Here is a 16,717-nt window from a genome sequence, read left to right as displayed (position 1 = left end):
TCTCAACCCTCACACGTGCCTAAGGTGCTTGCTCTTACCTCCTACCCTGAGAGTATGACACACTTACTTTGCACCTGGTTCACTTTGTTTTCTTTTCTTTTGTCACCAAACATAAGGATTTATTGCAAGTAGTCCAAACTGAAGTTTAGTTTCCAAAATTGCAGGCATGAGCAGTGTTTCAATGGAATACCCACTTTAGTGACATTTACTTCAGTGGTCTTCCTTCTGTTGGATAATTTGCTTCAAAGTTTTCAGCCGGTTGCGAATACAGCAGAAGAGCCTTCGTGCATGTGGTGTTCTCTGTATTTAGGGCTCTTTCTTCAGGATAGATTCTGAGACATGAAGAAGTTCAACGTTCTGCACCTCTTGAAAAATAATGCAGCATTGCCATTCTGGGGGCTTGTGGTGATTTAAAGTGCTCCTAGCAATACACAAAGGTGTTTGATTTCACCACTCCCCCTGGAGGAGTGGGAAATGAGATAGAAGATCAGCTGGGGATGAGGAGAGAGCCTGGAAGTGCTTAGTGCCCAGTCAACTACAGTGAACGTCTCACCTTCCCATCTGTCCTAAAGGTCCAGGTAGAATCCCAATCTCATGTTGACTCAGCAGGTCACCTGTCTCTGGGGTTTAGTCTCGTAGACCAAAGGAGACGTGAGCACAGAGTTGGCCTCCCTGCCAAGCAGCTGTGCGAACTTCACCCTCTCAGCAGCGGATTCCCTGTAAGTCTGACCGAGAGCGTGTCTTGGGAAAGTGAGCTTTGCGTGAATCGTTTAGACCCTGCTCTTGCTTCAGAGTCGGAATCATCTGCTTAATTACTGGCTGGAGATAACCAGTGGGTTCTGCTGAGCTGGCCACAAGTGTGCGCTGGGAATGGCAGGCTCTTTCCTAAGTCCTAGTGGGGCTTGTTTGTTTCATGGAGATGGTACAGCCCCTTGCTCAGTGGCCGTTTTGATTTGTTCTCAGAGAATACAAAGCTGTCCCCCATCAGAAACATACATCCTCCCTCTGCATAGAGGATCCTTCTTCCGTATCAGACCAGGTTCTCCCAAAGTAAGCTCCTTCCTGGTGGGCAACTCAGCAACGACGTACCGAGAGAGATGGACAGTTCAGCTGAGCAACAGAACCTTAAGCTTTGTTAGCAGACACGTGTCTTCAAGTTCTGCCTCTCTCATTGGCTCGTGGTGTGAGCTCAGCCTGGTGGCTGGAACCCTCTGAGCCTCACTTCCCACATCTGTAAAATGGGGACAAAGGCTGTCTCTGCCCCCTAGGGCTTCAGGCAGAGCACTCCGTGTGCTCTCCCCCTCCTCGCCGGGGAAGCTCAAAGGTAAGTCACAGTTCCCTCTAAGCTGTGATGCCTTATCCTTTCTCTCTTAAGCCTGGTTGAAAGCCACAGAGTCTAGAGGCAGCCCAGGGAGGTGGCCCAGCCCTGCTTTTCTCTGAATCTGGCAGAAAGGAAGGATAGAAACCCAAGGTCCAAACAGGCAGCCCGGGGGCCAAGTTTAGCCTGTAGATGTGGTTGGTTTGGTTTGAACGGTGTGTGTGTTTGTGTGTGTGTGTGTGTGTGTGTGTGTAACTGAACGAGGATTTAACAGCTGGGGGATTCTACACAAACATCTGGACTTCTGGCATGGCTTGAAAACCTCAGAGCTTCAGGCAATGCCGAGCTGCCACAATGGGCCTCTCTTGAGGACAAGGTTGTCCCTCCGTTTTGTTCACTGCTCTGTTTCCATGGCCTAAAGCCATGCTTGGAGGTGTTCTCGATTTGCAAAACTGGAAGAACGGATGGCCAAGTGCTGGCCGCCCACTTTGGGCAAGACCCACCCCGTCCAGTGTGTCAAAGCCCCCGCCCCCTGCATGGAGAGCTCACACCTGGTCCACCTTCACATACCTGTGTCCCCAGCCTGGCCTCTCGGTAACAGCCGTGGGCATAAAGTGTGTGTCCTTCATTCTAAAATGTGGTCCATCAGACCCCAGCTAGAAACGCTTCCAGAAATTCCGCCGCGAGGAAGCCTAGGTGCCTGCGGCTGTGACCACAGCTCTCACGAGTGACCGCATTCTGGGGCGGGGTCAGGCAGACGTCATTGGCTGCCGTTGCCAGGGCAGTGCCCACAGTGTAGTGTCTGTGCTGCGTGGACAAAGAGAAGGGATGTTGTTTAAGGGGCCAGCAATGCTCCTCTCATTGTGCATTTTCCAGGGAAAATAAGTCTCGGACCCCCAGTTAGAGGAAAAAGCCGTACAACCCACGTCCAGGTGTCCCTGTGTTCTTCTTCCATCCAGAGCAGCGGTTCTCCACTGGGGGTGGTTTTGGCAATGTCTGCAGACATTTTGGTTGACACAACTGGGAGTAAGTTCTATTGGCCTCTAGAGGGTAGAGACCAGCGACGCTGCTAAACATCCCGCGGTGCATGGGGCATCCCCCATGGCAGAGCATGGCTGGGCCGCAGCGTCTGCGACGCCGGGGCTGAGAAGCCCTTTGCTAGAGCCACAACACCTGGTGCTCCCCCAGCCCTGCTTCATCGCTGCGGCCTCGGCCCACTGCCTCTCTGAGCCTCAGTTTCCCGTCTCTAGTTCGGGGATGATAGGAAGGCCCATCCCTTGTGGACACGTGGGGCTGGAAAGGACATAACCTGTGTGCAGGTCCCAGGCGTCCCGGGAAGGCAGTAGTCATATAGCGCTCGGCTGCGAGCTAACTGTGACCTCAGGCTTGTCACGTGCCCGCTCTGAGCCTCAGTTTCCCCACCTGGACATCAGGGAGAGTGATATCGCACCCTTCTGGGATGTGAGATTAACCAGGACTCTGCCCGTGCTCGGCACACGGCACGTGAGGATACCCGGGAGCGTTGCCATCTGCCTCTCGGCCCCTGCTCCTGGCTTCCCCTGGCACAGCTGTGCCTTAGGTGCAGCTCCCGGCCTCTCCCCCTGCCCTCACAGCCGCATTCCTCATCCACGAGGTGGGTAAACCCACCCCGACCCACACTCTCCAGGAGGATTCGGGAAGTCCGCTGAGTCTGACCTTTGGTGGATGGACAGCTCACAGGGGAGCGGGGAGACAGTGGATGGGCTTCCAGGGGAGAGATGGGCGTGGCTTAGTCTAGGCTGGTGTTGATGGGGGTTGCGAGGAGGGGACGGAATTGAGAGAGACCCTGAGGGCAGAGCCCAGCGGAGTTGCCAGTGGATGGTGTGGTCTGTCCCAGAGAACTGTGAGGTGTCCGGGGACGGGAGCGCACCTCGTTTCACTGGTTTCTCCCCAGCGTCTGAGTCGATATGGTTTGTGGATTTAAATAAGCTGGGAGCTTTCGGGGCCTCTGTCATCTTCTCATGGTTTATATGCCATTGTGACAGGAGTGTCCTGAGACTGGGGTGGGGTCTCCCTCCCACCTGAGCCTCTTTGGGTCTCAGTTTCCCCATCTGTACAATGGGGATGAAATCCCTCCCTCCATGGCCTCTTGTGAGGATTCAGTAAGACCTGGTATTGGAAGACCGGCAGTGATGGGGTCCCTGGAGCACAGATGGGAGGAACGTGATGATGAATCGTCCTCGTGAGAGCTGGTCCCAGGGGCGCTGAGTACCTCCTGGGAGCCTGGCACCAGGCTAAGCGGCGTTTCTGCTGTTAACCCCGTCTGGCTCAGTGACTTGGCCTGGGTCACTGCTCACAGCCGGGTTCTGGGGCTCCATGTGTGGCAGGTGCACAGCTGGGTCGGGAGCTCCCGGGAGCAGGCCTTGTACCTGACCTTGCTTGGTGCTCCCTTGGGACTGCCCTGAGCTGGACAGTGATTCGTGGACCCTGGATGTCGGCACCTCGGAGCTGCTGAGGGCCGCCCCCAGGCCCGGGTCAGACAGGAGTGGCTTCTGTGCCACCTCCTAACGTGTGGCCTTGGGAGCTCATTTTACCTCTTGCAGCCTCAGTCTCCCCGCCAGACAGAAGTGCCCGCCCTCAGGACGCTCACGAGTGAGGGTGAGATCAGGCCTGGCAAAGGGGGCCCGGCGCTCCCCCCGCCTGGCAGCCCCGCGCTGCCTGCGGTGCTGCTTTGCACGCGAGTCGAGGGAGAGTGAACCGTTTATGTTTCCGTCCTCTGCCTTCAGCCGAGATTCCAGTCCTCAGTCTTCCTGACCCTGAAAAGGGGCAGAAATTGGCTGCCCACTTCAGCTGTAAGGGCATCGGGCTGGCCCCTCCCCGGCGGGATGGCAGAGAGGTCCCATTAGCAGGGCAAGGCCTCTTTTCTGAAAGGCAGAAGCAGCCTATCCGTGGCTGCTGGAATTAGAGGTTTCCAGAGAGACCCCAAACGCGGCTAACTCCCGAAAAATGTTCCGCGTTTGTGTGCTCGCTCCAGGGCTGTGTGAGGGGGCCTGACTCTCCTCTGAGCCCTGCCCTTGGGATTGCCGCCCCCCCCCCCCCCAGCTCTTGGTTGGAGCCTTTACTGTGTGATAAGCACTTTGCTTACCTCACACCAGCCCTGGGGAGGGGGATCCACGCTGTACACTTGGGGAAACGGAGGTACACAGTGGGGCGTGAAGCCCTGGCTGCGATGTGGTGGACACAGAACTCAGGCCCGGGTCAGCCTTGCTCCAGAGCCCGGCCCCCAACACCTGGGTTTTTCCTCCATCAGCAGGAAGGATCTGGGCCCCTCTGGGTGTGCAGTGAAGCGGACTCAATAGCAAGACCTTCACTAATCAGCTCCTGGCCCCGGCCTAAACCCCTGACAGCCTTATTACCCCCTTTGCAGGTGAGAACACTGAGGCCCAGAGGAGTTGTTGCTTTCCCAAGTTGACACCGTCATGAGGTGGTGACAGCAGGATTCAGACCCAAGCTGCCTTTCTCTAGATTAGAAATCCCAGCCAGGGACAGTTCTTCCCCCTCCAGGGGACATCACAATGTCTGGAGACACTTGGGTCGTCAGAATTGGGGCTGGGGGCTTCTGGCATCTCATGGGGAGAGGTCGGGGTGCTGCTGGACGTCCTACGATGCACGCTACGGGCCCCCGATGCCAACAGTGCTGAGGCTGAGAAACCCCGCTCTGGGCCCCTCCTCGCTGGGCGGTCACCCCTAAGCCAGCCATAGAGGTATAGATGCAATAGGTGCTGGGCCTTCAGCTGAGCCTCCCCTTCCGTCTGCTGCCCATCCGGGCCTGGAGTAGAAGGTGCAGTGAGGGTCCCTGCCGTCAGCACCTTTTGACCGAGGTTGGAGGTCAGAGTCCCATTCTCCTGCCGTGGTCCCTCCCAGCTTGGCTCTGGGCAGCCTCCCTGACCTAAGCCTGCAGCAGCCATCTCGTGACGGTGCAGGGCCAAGGTGCCCTCTCCCCAAGGTCAGCGTGGCAGCAGTGGGGGTAGAGGAGAGCACCCCTCTGATCGATGGGCCCCGCCTTAGGCCAGGAGAAGTTGCTGGCGCAGTGGGTTTTGAATGTGGGACTTAGGGCTTTGGTTCTGGTGACTTCTGCCAGACTGCGGCCAGCTGCTGGCCTGGGCAGTGTCCTGCCAGCGCTGGGGAGCAAATCGTGGGCACTCAGCAGAGCAGGGGGGGCTTGGTCCATGAGCTGATTGCTCAGGCCCTGGGCCGCTCTCCGCACCCCATCCCCACCTGCACTCCTGTAATGTCTGCATGTAGAAATGTTTACAGATAATAATGGTGTTCGGCCCCAAAAGGCAGACAGGAGCGTCCTGACAATTGCAGTGCGGCTCCGGGTTGGAGCTTTTCTCAGGGAGCTGAGCTAGTCCGGAGCGCTGCAGGGCTGTTTGCCAATCACTGCCTCCGAGGGAGGTTTGGAGAGACAGGATCCAGGCGCCTGCAGGGAGACAGAGTTCCCTGGGAGAATGAGGACCTTAATTCAGAACGATTCTTTGACCAGAAGGTAAGTGGGATTCCCCCAGACGCCTCCGAAGGAGGGAGGGGTGTAGGCGTCTTCTGTAGGGGAGGCCTCTTAGGAAGGCACAGACTTTGCAAAAGTGAACAGAACCAGGGCCAGCGGAGGGGGAAAGACTGCCCCGCCCCGCCATGAATCAGATGGCCAGGTTGGGAGTCTGGGCTGAGAGATGGGTGTGCCCTTCTCCCCACAGACGGGTCGATTTTATGTGTCTGGTGGGTCAGGCCAGGATTAGCCAGCAGTCCTGCCCTTCAGCCACAGAGACCAGAAAAAGAGTCTTTTGTTTCCACAGGAATGCTATTTTAACCTATTACTTCTGGGCTAAAAATAAAAATCCCACCTGGATGCCTTTTCATCTCCAGCTTGTAAGCTGATTCCCAGGGAATAATAGATTGTCGTCGATGTGCATTTTGACTGCATGGGGTCCTATTCTGAAGCCAGGTTTTGTCAAAATTCAAAGTAGGGGAGGTTTCCGACAGTGGAGGTTTAAACCTTCATTTAGCATCAGGGAAAAAGATGGCACAGTCAGGAGGCATTGCACTTTGGGAATCTCCACCACAGAATCCCTGCTTGGGAGGCAGGGTGTGGGGAGGAGCGTACATTTTGCTTTTCTGTGAGTTTGCATTTAGCATAGTTTTTGGATTTGGGGTTCTGAAAAATGGTTTGCCGGTGAGGTTGGATATCTGAAGTTGGGGCCAAAGAGGGAAATGGGGAAACTAATTCTGAGTGGTAATATGGGTCGTGGGAAGTTCTTGAAAGCAAAATTGGTTCCTGACTGTGCCCTGCTGTCTTTCTAAGTTGCAAGTTTTTGGCCCCAGAGGGAAATGGTGATCTGTATCCTAATTTCTTCAGGAGACGGCAGTTGTCTGAACGCCAAATCCCCTCCCCTGAAATGCTTGCTTTTTTTCTTAGCGGGGGTGGGGGGTGGGGGGTGGGGGGGTGGGGAGCAAAGATGGTAAGTTAGCAGTTCTTTTGTGGGATGTCCTTGGCATGTTACGCTGTGAGGATGAATTACAGATTTATGCAAATTCATTATGATGGTAACCACTTACAAAAATCTAAGCGTAACAGGTCATTGAAAAACACCATGCTTGAAGTTCATTCAGAAATCATCAAGGGTATATTGTTTGATTAAGGAGAGAAGGGAACACTTGTCCTAGAGCCATCATGTCAGCTGTCACCTAGGTGTGACTCTCTGAGAAGCAAATATTCCCAGTAAGACACGCTGCAAATTTGCTGCTGTTTAGTTTAATCTCACAACTTTTACCAGGCGAGCTGAAAGAAGAAGCCCTTATGAAAGCGCAGTTTCCTTACCATAAAGGACCTTCCCTCCAGAGCCACACCCATGGGTGGCTTGGCAGTTTGTAGTTCTCTGCCCACATGGAGTAGATATAGACTTTCTTTTTCCCTGTATTATTATTATTATTATTATTTTGGCATTAACTCTTTGGTTACCAGGCAATTGAGCCCTGAGTCAGTATGATTGGCAGCCTGTGACTTATGCGATTGTTAATTACATTGTTGTTACATAAGGCAATAGCTTTACTTGTGGGGTGACTCACTGCTCCTACCTTGCAAGTGCAGAACGTTCTATTTTTAGACTGTAAAGTATCATCCTGGGAGCAACCTGCTCACTCCTGCCTCCCCTGGGGCCCTTCGCTTTGTACCCGTGGAGCTGTGGGCATGAGGGCACATGGTATATGGACAGAGCAGCCAGCTTCTTGTGTCCAGGGCCCGCTGGGACCTAAGGAGTGGCCAGAGGCTGTTTTTCTTTCTGGTCCTGGAGTTGATGAACCAGAGCCCTTTCTGCTCAGCCTTGTGGTGCTATTTTTAGCTCCCTTTCTTCATTGCTTCTTGACACAATTTGACATGTCACAGCAGAATCCCATCTACTTGCAGAGCTTACTGTGTTCTGCAATCTGTTTTTTGTGGGGCAGAAATAATCTTTGCCTGAGCATATTGTACTGTCGTTACTTAGGCGGGAGGTTAAGATAATACCCATTAACTTCAAAAGATACATGCAAAATAAAATCTAACGGTTTATTTTATTTCTGTGCTAATTTCCCGGCTGGCTGGCTGGCTGGCTGGCTGGCGTGAGCACCTGGATGGGAGGGAGGGAGTATTCTTCCAGCTGTTGGCTCAGAGGGCAGAGAGCAGTGGTCCAGAGTTTGAGAACCTGCATCAGAATCCCCCGGGGAGGGGGGCAGGGCTTGTCACAGGAGCCATTGCAGCCCCACCTGCAGAGTTTCTGATTCTGCAGGTCTGGGATGGGTGTGAGAATTTGCATTTCTAGTGTATTCCCGGGTGATGCCCCTGGTCCGGACCACTCTTAGAATCACAGTGAAGGTCAGTAAATAATTAGAGTGGGGAGAAAAGGCCTAATTCTAGAGCCAATTTAGAAAGTGTTCAGATAGCAGAGCAGGAGGTTTCTATTGGTTTGTATCCTGTCCACATGGTTGAAGATGAACTTGATAGGAAAAGAAATGTTTACAGAAAAACTTTATTTCACAAAAAGGCTGAGTATTAGATGATCCAGGGACTTAGTTGGTTGGATGTGACATTACTTCAGGGGGATAAGGCTGAACTGTGGAGAGGTGAAGTGTCACAATTTTAGACCACTTACTTTGAGATGGTTCAACAGTGCCCACGGTCTGTAAGAGACGTATGTGTGAGTAAATATATGAACACATAGAACAAAATATTAACAATTGCTGAACCTGGGGGTGTTCATTATCTAGTCTTAACACTTTTCTGCACGTTCAAAAATCATATTAGCACGTTAGGAACCGTAATAGGGCTGAGGGCTCATCTTGTCTTTTTTGTGTGTGCCTCATGATGGGTGTTTAGAGCTAAGTTGCTCTGGGTGTGTCGGGCATGTGCGTGGACACACACGCAGCCCCGTCGCTGTTACAGTTAGTCCCTGGGACACGATCATGCCCCTGGTTCATGTCTCTTTCGGGCTGTCTTACTGGCACTGGTGTAAAGTTCCTTCCTGGAACTCGGCTTCTTCCCTGACATAAGCCCTCTACTGCAGTTGTGCCCCTGTGTTGTTAACAGAAGAATTCCATACGCTCAGGACCTGTGACACTGCGGGGAGAAGCTCCTAGAACCTGACTGGGGACAAAGAGGTGGGTGGAATTAGTACCAGCTGGAGAGCTCTTCTCCCAGAACAAAAGGGTGGCCCGGAGTCGAGGCTCAGGGCTCTCGCGTCGAGGGGGAAACACGGTGCAGGGGTGTGTGGGGTCAGGCGCCCACCGTGGGCCCCGCGAGTCGCTGCCACCAGGCCCTAGGACTGTCTCCTTTCCTTCCTTCCTCCCGTTCCCATCTCTCCGTTTTCTTTCCTTCTTTTTCCTGCATGGCTTCTGATCCAAGTAAGTAGCACAATAGGAATCCAGAATTATTAAATTTCACCCTGGGAAATAAAGCACCTCACCTGTGTCTTCCCAGCAGCTCCCCCCCCCCCACCACGGGTGAGCACACAGCGCGTGCTGGCTCTTTGCCCATCTCCCTCATCCTCACTAGGGCCTGGAAGGCAGGTCCTACCGTTGCTGCCATTTGACAGATGGGCAAACTGAGGTTTAGAAGTGTAAGGAAGTTGCCCCTCATCCCAATCTTGAGCCCATTGACCCCCAAGCCCACATTCTTCCCCACTAATGTGGTGGGGAGAGCAGGGCAGGGTGGGGAGTCCTCTGGTCCCTTCTGGGCTCTGCTGCCCACCCTCAGGCCTGGCTACTCACTCCCTCGAGGGAGGGTAACCAAGTGCTCAGCCTTGGGGCTTGGAGATAGACTGGCCGGGTCTGCGTCTCCCGGCGAGTAATTCGTGTGAGCTTCCAAACAGGGGGTACTTGATACGGGGACCGTAGGCCCACACTGATGAGAATATTTACTGTCTGGCCTGTTGCAGAAAAAGTTTGCTGACTTGTGATTTTTCCCATGAGGTAGCTGTCTGGGTGGAGATCAGACACACACACCACACAGAGGAAATGCAGCAAGATGTTAACAATTGTGGAGTCTCGTTGGTGTATATATAATTGTTCATTTTACTATTTTTTCTACTTTTCTGTATGTTAAAAAAATGGTAAGACATTTTGATAACTGTAATAGTGCTGACCCCCAGGTCTCTAGAGGAATGCCACAGGGCTCTATCCTAAGTCCTGCAACATCAGTATTTGCCTTAACAACTTGGCAGGTTAACAACTGGGTAGACGATGGAATTGATAAAAGCATTAACAGTGTGACCGACGTACTCAGGAGTCCAAGAATCAAACATATATCTCAGCAGACCGCTTGGGAGGCTGAGACGACAACAAGTTTCATGTTGCTAAACTTCAAGCCCCCAGATTAGATTCACAAAGCTCACTGCCCAGGCCCCACCGGGAGTAGCCGTGGGTGGGAATCTAGCCTCTTCACTGAACTAAACCGATGTCTACTGCCCCAGAGTGTGGGCACTGTTCTGGCTGTCGGGATATTGGTGAGCAGAGCAGGCACGTTAGCTGGTCCCTGGGGGCCTGCATCTGATGGGAGAGGGGCGGCAATAGCCAGTACCCATCACCGGTAGGGAATCACCCCGCACACTGGTAATAAATGTTGTGGGAAATTGGCAGGGGAAGGGAGGGCAGGGGGACGGGAGCCTACATGTGGTGGGCGGGAGACAGCTGAGTGTTTGAATCAGGGTGGGCATCACTGAGGAGGTGACATTGGAGCCAGAACTGGAGGGCAGTGAGGAAATGAACCATTGGATATCGGGGGCAGAGGGGCGGGAACCATCAGGGCAGAGGCCCCCTGTGGGAGCCCCCGGGGGTCCAGGAGCTGTAGGAGAGAGCCGGCAAGGTCGTAGGAGGGGGCTGCCAGGACTTTGGGTTTTGTGCCCAGTGTGCCAGGAGCCATCGGAGGGTTTGAAACCCAGAGACTTGAGATCGGACGTAGGATTTCGGGGACCCCCAGGCCACTGTGTGAGGGCAGGCAAGGGTCAGGGAGTCAGGCCAGTCCCGAGGTCACTGCTGCGATCCAGGTGGAGATGGCAGTGACTGACCACGGCAGGGCAGGGGTGGGCGCAGGTAGAAGGTGGAGCCAGTGGGGTCGGCCGAGGGAGTGAACCAGGACGGGAGGGCTGAGGGTGACCCTCAGCTTTTGTCCTGAGAATCAGGAGGACGGAATTCCCTTCCTGGCCTTGGAGGGGACGGCCGTGGGTAGAGCAGGTTATGGGGGAGAGAAGTTCATTTGGACCATGTTGAGCTTGAGGTGTCAGTGGGACATCCACGTGGACACAGCAGGTGGCACCTGGTGGCCTGAGCCTGGCGTCCAGTAAAGGACTGGGCAGCAGCTCTGCATCTTGACGGCTCTGCATCACGGGTGTGGCAGATAGACATACATCACGTCCTCTGATGAGCCCTCTCCCAACTCGCTTGTCTGCCACCTTTAGGGTACTTGGCTGAATATTTTCTTTTAATTTTTTGTTTGTTTTTTTTGTTTTTGCGGTACGCGGGCCTCTCACTGTTGCGGCCTCTCCCGTTGCAGAGCACAGGCTCCGGATGCGCAGGCTCAGCGGCCATGGCTCACGGGCCCAGCCGCTCCGCGGCATGTGGGATCTTCCCGGACCGGGGCACGAACCCGTGCCCCCTGCATCGGCAGGCAGACTCTCAACCACTGCGCCACCAGGGAAGCCCTCTTTTAATTTTTATTAAAAGAAAGTCTATTTATTTTTACCTAAAACTCGTTTTAAAAGGAAATCTTTTGCTGTGACTTCAAGTGGGAAACCACTTGCTTTTAATAAAAGGTACCCATAAAAGTAAAACAATGACTGTAAAATAACATTTAGTTCAAACTAGACATGACCTCGCACCAAGATCTCTGACCCAGAAGACCCTCTGTACTTGTTAAAACACCAAGATCTGCAAGGGTAGGGGGGCATCAGAATCATCTTAGCCCCGAACTAAGACTCTCCCCTACTGTCCTCTGGAAGAGTAGAGGGGAATTGAAAAGGGACTAACCTCTGTTACTTTGCACTGGGTCCACGAGCCCCCGAAAATCACCTTATCACCCTCGTATCTGTGCCTGGATCTTTCTGAGCGAGCAGCTGATAGGTGGAGAATGTATACAGTAGTGGAGCTTAGGGTCTAGCTTAACCCTCTGCTCAAGGTTGAGTTCCCTTTGAGATGCTGTGTTTTCTGGAGGACTTTGGCAAACTGGAATTTGCAAGAACACTGAGAGGGACTGTGGCTGTTTATTCTAGAACAGACTGAAGGGATAGCAACCCTGGAAAGAAAGGGGGGGATTTGTCCCTCCTGGTTCCAGAGGGTGGCACTGGGACCTACAGGGAGGCTACAGCAGACAGCTTTCAATTCCCTCTGAGCACACGCTTCTGCTCTGAGAATTCTCATTGGAGCTTTTGTTTTTAAATTAAATCATCCGCTTCCTGACTCATCTCTTTCCTCTGGGGTGTTGCTTTTTCCTGTTTCTTGTGGTCTCTTTTTCACGTTGCAGCCTTTCCTCCAGTGCCATGGTTGACCTTTTCTGAAGCAGCAGAGAGCAGCAGAGCGCACAGGGGCCGGGCGCCTGCGTCACAGACTGTGCCTCAGGCTGTCCTGGTCTGGAGCTGGCCTTTGTGCTGAGGGCTCTTGCAGATGCCTCTCGTTGCGCGTGGTCTGGGGGCAGGCACAGGGGGCCCAGTATTCTGTGCCTGGAGATGGGAGCTGTCTGTGTTATCTGTGGTCCTCCCTTTGGCTGATGGTGAGAAAGGAGTTCACCGTCATGGGAAGTACGTAAGCAGAATCCGGGGATGGAAGGGCTTTTGGACCTCTGAGGTCCTTCCTGTTGTGCGTTTGTATAGTTTTGCCTCTGCGACCTCTCCTTCAGGACTCCTTCCCTCGGTGGGGAGCGTCTGGAGCGTAGTGTCTGCTGACCTGCTGTCACATCACGCCCAGCCCCAGTCGGGCTCTGAAATGTTGAATGGGTGGATGGGTGGGTGGGTGAAAATATCTGCCGCTGCAGCCAGCTGCCCGACGCAAGGCCACCGAACCCAGCTTGGCCCCCCTGTCCAGCCTCCACGCCTCAGCTGGAACGCCCTCATCGCTCCCCCCAGCTCTCCAGGTCCTGCCTGTGCAGCCAGGACCCCTGTTGTATGAAGTCTTGACCCGCCACCTCCACCTCAGTCCCCTTTGTGGCCCCTTTGCCACCGTCCTGCACCCACCCACTCTCATTTGGCTTCTCGTGGTCTCCCTGCTCCACCCTCACCTCTGGGAGAGCCCGGGAGGCTCTCAAAGTGCAGATAGATCTTGTCCCAGCCCTGCTTCCCATTGCCCTTGGATAAAACCCATCCCCCCAACCATGGCCTCTGAGACATGCCTCCCTCGGTCACCGCATCCTCCATCCCTGGGAGTGGCGGCTGTGTGGTCATGGTCGGGAGTTTGGAGTTGGAGCCTCGGACCACCTGGGTTTGGACCTGGCTCCCTGCTTGCTTGCTTTGTGGCTTCCTTTCTTATTTTCCTCCTCTGTAAACAGGTGATGCTGAAAGTACCCACCTCATAGGTTGTTCTGAGGATAGACAAGTCAAGGGTGAAAGGCTGAGCACACCTCCAGGCTCCCGGTTGGTGCCACCTAAGTGTTTTCTTTTGTTGTTTCTCTCCCTGCTACGCACAGCTTTCTAGCCCCCTTTCACCTTTCTTTTTTTTTTAAACATCTTTCTTGGAGCATAATTGCTTTACAATGGTGTGTTAGTTTCTGCTGTACAACAAAATGAATCAGCTCTATGCATACGAATATCCCCGTATCCCCTCCCTCTTGCGTCTCCCTCCCACCCTCCCTATCCCACCCCTCCAGGTGGTCACAAAGCACCGAGCTGAAGATGTGACACATATATACAATGGAATATTATTCAGCCATAAAAAGAAACGAAATGGAGTTATTTGTAGTGAGGTGGATGGACCTAGAGTCTGTCATACAGAGTGAAGTAAGTCAGAAAGAGAAAAACAGATACTGTATGCTAACACGTATATATGGACTCTAAAAAAAAATGGTTCTGAAGAACCTAGGGACAGGACAGGAATAAAGATGCAGACGTAGAGAATGGACTTGAGGACACGGGGAGGGGGAGGGGTAAGCTGGGATGAAGTGAGAGAGTGGCATGGACATATACACACTCCCCGTTCGCCTTTTTTCACATTCCTTGAATTTGTCAGATGATTTCCCATGGCTGCTCGTCCTGTCCCTTCACTAAGGACACTGTCCCCTGTCTTGTCACTGTCCCTGTTATTTTGGGGGTCTCGGGTTAAATGTCACCTCCCCTCTAACCATCCCATTTAAGGTAGGTGCCCCCACCCACGTTCCATGGGGTGCTTTTGTCTGCTGATTAGTTGCGTTTGCGCCAACCAGAATGTGCCCGTCACAGGGCTGTGGGCCTTGCCTGTAGTTTCCTCCGCTGCTTGGAGGGAGGCAGCCAATGACTGTCTGTCTGTTACCAAACCACACTCAGGTCCTCTTGCCCACGTGCAGTAAAGCCAGTCCACTGACGCTGGGTTGTGGTGGAGGAAAGCACAGCGTTTATTGCAGGCACCAAGCAAGGAGCTCTGGGCAGCTGGTGCTCAGGAAGCCCGAACTCCCCAGTGGGTTTCAGCAAAGCATGTTTACAGGCCAGGTGAAGGAGGGGGTCCCAGGGCGTGTGATCAGCTCGTGCACAATTCTCTGATGGGTTGATGGTGAGGTTACAGGGCGGTGTCACAGGGGTTAACAGAATCCTCTGGTGCAGGAGGTCTGGGGGCCGTGTGCTCAGTATCATCAGGTCGTTAATTTCTTCCATTCGGTGGTGGTTTTAGCACCTGATAAACAGCTCAGAAAACGTGCATCAGATACTTTTATGTGGGTGCTTCAGAGAGGAGCTAAAGCAGAGGATATGGGGGCGGGATCTGTCCCGAGAAGGCTCCACAGCGTCCCTCGGGGTTATGTGTCGGCTGAATGAATGAAGGAAGGAACACACGGACTGTTGAACCACGGTGCGAGGGGCTGTATCATTCACACGGCGTGAGGTGTGGGCCGCACCCTATGCCTAACTTCTCCTCTGTGTTTCCCCTCTGAATGCATAAGGTGCCGGCCTCAAGGGCAGGAATGCCAGCTCGTGCCGTGCAAGGTGTCAGGTTCGTAGGTGCAGCGCCATGCTATGAATGAGACTGAAAGGGGATGAGCAGAGGGGGTCAGGGTCGTGGTTCTGGAGGTCACGTGATCCTGACCCCTACTACTCATGAGCCCAGTGACCTCGGCCAACTTTATTTTATCCCTCAGTGCCGCAGTCTCCTTATCTGTAAAATGAGAGTGGTAATAGTACCTGTCTTAAGGGTTGTTGGGGAGATTAAATGAGTTAGTTCTATTTCAAGGTCTGGACCAGTGTCAGTGTCTGGCACATGGTAATTGCTGTGTAAATGGGGCTGATTTGATGATGATGATCGACGATGATGATAATGTTTTGTAATAGATTTAAAATGTGGAGTAGCAGAGAATTAAAGAAAAGGCTAGCGAACTAAAGAGAGGAAAGCCAGGATCCAGGAAACGTTTGCCAGGGAACGCATGAGCCCTGTTTGCAGTGTCAGGTGGATTCAGACTCATGAACTTTACTGAAGCTGAAATGTACTGAAGCTGATGGCAGGATCCATTTCCCAGAGCATGGACGCAGCCCCCAGCAGGTGTCAGAGATGATTTTCCAGCAGTGCGTTTCACATTCTCTGTGGAATAGGACCTGTTTTAAAATTTCCAATATGCTACAAACTATTTTCTTTAGTGTGGAGAGGAACATTGTGGTGCTTCACCCTAGAGGGAAGAGGGTGGAGTGAATGGTACCTGGGACAGATCCCTACCTTGTTGCCACTGGCTACACACACTTGCCCGGTGGGCAGTGGTCCCAGATGCCCTGCTGCTGTTTCTGATGTAACTCAGATGGGGCTTTGACTGTCATGGGATCCCATGGTCGGATGGCTGTTCTCTTTGAATTCTATTTCCGTTTTCTGGTTGTATCAAGGAGAAAATTTTAGTTTGTGGCTGGTGTGTCTTTGACACTGGATGCTTTTTGATTTCTCTTTTCTAGCAAGCAAAGAACAGCCTCAGACACGGAGCCCTGCAAGGGTACAGAGCCTGCCGGAATAGAATTATATCGACTTGTTTCCATTGTAGTTATTTTGTGGCCACTTAACATTTCTGGAAATGGATTCTTTCTTATTAAAGCAGAGGTGTAAAGTTTCTTTAATAGATACATTTATGTAGGTACAAAAAGTGAGTTGACTTAAGATGTAAATTATCCTGTAGCTGATTGTACATATATGACAAATATAACGAAAATGGTACAGGAAGGATTCTTGACAAATCTGCAGAAGATGAATGGAAGGTGGGGTCAGGGAAGTGGGAGTTGATGGAGTGGAAGTTTGGGGGTCATTTGGGGCCATGTGAGCCCCTCCCCAGCTCCCTGGTGGGATAGCATAAAGAACATGCCTGCTCCGCCTTGAACATCCACTTTGGGAGAAGCCACAGGAAGCTGTTATTCTTAGTACCAGAGAAGCCTGGTTTGCTTCATTTTTCAGATTCGGAGAACGTTGTGTCTGGTTTTGTTTCTGTCTTCACCAGGGTTGCTAGGAAGCCCGGCATCCAACTTCATTTCAAACCTCCAATCTTTGCACAGAATATAGTATGTGTTTTGTGTATTTAAGCCAAAATCATGTATTTTCTTTCCTCCTCTAGTTTTATCTCTTTTTCTTTTTTAGATTGCTGTAGGCATTTTTGTAAGCCAGCTTACCTCCTTTTTGGAACACTATGGGGGTGATGATTAAATGCTGGATAAATAAATAATGATGAAACTCTCTTCTGTAACTGTGAGACTGGGG

The 16,717-nt window shown here is 52.6% G+C and overlaps 1 protein-coding gene across 3 annotated transcripts in view; it reads left to right on the top strand.

Annotated features, from left to right (window-relative positions):
* PHACTR3 (phosphatase and actin regulator 3) overlaps positions 1–16,717 on the top strand; it is a 238,599-nt gene that overhangs the window by 79,269 nt on the left and 142,613 nt on the right. The window contains exon 1 of one of the 3 annotated variants that reach the window (XM_033410296.2): positions 5,735–5,846. The exons of the other annotated variants lie outside the window; for them this stretch is intronic. The gene's annotated coding sequence lies outside the window, so the exon portion shown is untranslated. Of the gene's footprint in view, positions 1–5,734; positions 5,847–16,717 lie in introns of those variants that run through there. 3 annotated transcript variants of the gene reach the window in all.

Source organism: Orcinus orca, chromosome 16 (genome assembly GCF_937001465.1).
Source record: "Orcinus orca chromosome 16, mOrcOrc1.1, whole genome shotgun sequence".
Taxonomy (NCBI): Eukaryota; Metazoa; Chordata; class Mammalia; order Artiodactyla; family Delphinidae; genus Orcinus; species Orcinus orca.
Note: the sequence above shows the minus strand (reverse complement) of the source record. Positions and strands in the feature narration are given on the sequence as shown.